The following is a 1,803-nucleotide window of genomic DNA, read 5'->3' as shown; positions in this document are numbered from 1 at the left end:
GCCCAATGTTCTTCTCTAACATTATGCATACTCAAACCATTTGATCATGAAAATCGCCCTTACTTCAGACAAGACGAACATGCATAGCAACTCACATGATATTCAACAAAGGTAAAAGAGTTGATGGCGTCCCCAGAAACATGGTTACCGCTCAACAAGCAACTTATTAAGAAATAAGACACATAAATACATATTCTTCACCACAATAGTTTTTAAGGCTACTTTCCCATGAGCTATATATTGCAAAGACAAAGAATAGAATTTTTAAAGGTAGCACTCAAGTAATGTACTTTGGAATGGCGGAGAAATACCATGTGGTAGGTAGGTATGGTGGACACAAATGGCATAGTATTTGGCTCAAGGATTTGGATGCACGAGAAGAATTCCTCTCAATACAAGGCTAGGCTAGCAAGGTTGTTTGAAGCAAACTCAAGTATAAAAGGTGCAGCAAAGCTCACATATGAACATACTTGTAACTATTATAAGACTTTACATTGTCTCCTTGTTGTTCAAACACCTTAACCGAGAAAATATCTAGACTCTAGAGATCAATCATGCAAACCAAATTTTAACAAGCTCTATGTAGTTATTCATTAATGGGTACAAGGTACATGATGCAAGAGCTTAAACATGATCTATATGAGCACAACAATTGCCAAGTATCACATTATTCAAGACATTATACCATTTACCACATGCGGTGATACGTCTCCGACGTATCGATAATTTCTTATGTTCCATGCTACATTATTGATTATATCTACATGTTTTATACACATTATATGTCGTATTTATGCATTTTCCGGCACTAACCTATTAACAAGATGCCGAAGAGCCAGTTGTTGTTTTCTGCTGTTTTTGGTTTCAGAAATCCTAGTAAAGAAATATTCTCGGAATTGGACGAAATCAATGCCCAGGGTCCTATTTTTGCACGAAGCTTCCAGAAGACCGAGGGATAGACGAAGTGGGGCCACGAGGTGGCCAGACACCAGGGCGGCGCGGCCCAGGCCCTGGCCGCGCCGGCCTGTCGTCTGGGCCCCTCGTGACGTCCTTTGACCTGCCCTTCCGCCTACTTAAAGCCTCCGTGACGAAACCCCCAGTACCGAGAGCCACGATACGGAAAACCTTACTGAGGCGCCGCCGCCGCCAATCCCATCTCGGGGGATTCAGGAGATCGCCTCCGGCACCCTGTCGGAGAGGGGATTCATCTCCCGGAGGACTCTTCACCGCCATGGTCGCCTCCGGAGTGATGAGTGAGTAGTTCACCCCTGGACTATGGGTCCATAGCAGTAGCTAGATGGTTGTCTTCTCCTCATTGTGCTTCATTGTCGGATCTTGTGAGCTGCCTAACATGATCAAGATCATCTATCTGTAATACTATATGTTGTGTTTGTCGGGATCCGATGGATAGAGAATACTATGTTATGTTAATTATCAATCTATTACCTATGTGTTGTTTATGATCTTGCATGCTCTCCGTTATTAGTAGAGGCTCGGCCAAGTTTTTGCTCTTAACTCCAAGAGGGAGTATTTATGCTCGATAGTGGGTTCATGCCTCCATTAAATGCGGGACGAGTGACGAAAGTTCTAAGGTTGTGGATGTGCTGTTGCCACTAGGGATAAAACATTGATGCTATGTATGAGGATGTAGTTATTGATTACATTACGCACCATACTTAATGCAATTGTCCGTTGTTTTGCAACTTAATACTCGGAAGGGGTTCGGATGATAACCCGAAGGTGGACTTTTTAGGCATAGATGCATGCTCGGATAGCGGTCTATGTACTTTGTCGTAATGCCCA

Source organism: Lolium rigidum, chromosome 6 (assembly GCF_022539505.1).
Source record: "Lolium rigidum isolate FL_2022 chromosome 6, APGP_CSIRO_Lrig_0.1, whole genome shotgun sequence".
NCBI lineage: Eukaryota > Viridiplantae > Streptophyta > Magnoliopsida > Poales > Poaceae > Lolium > Lolium rigidum.
The sequence above is the reverse complement of the archived record's forward strand: the minus strand, read 5'-3'. Positions refer to the sequence as shown.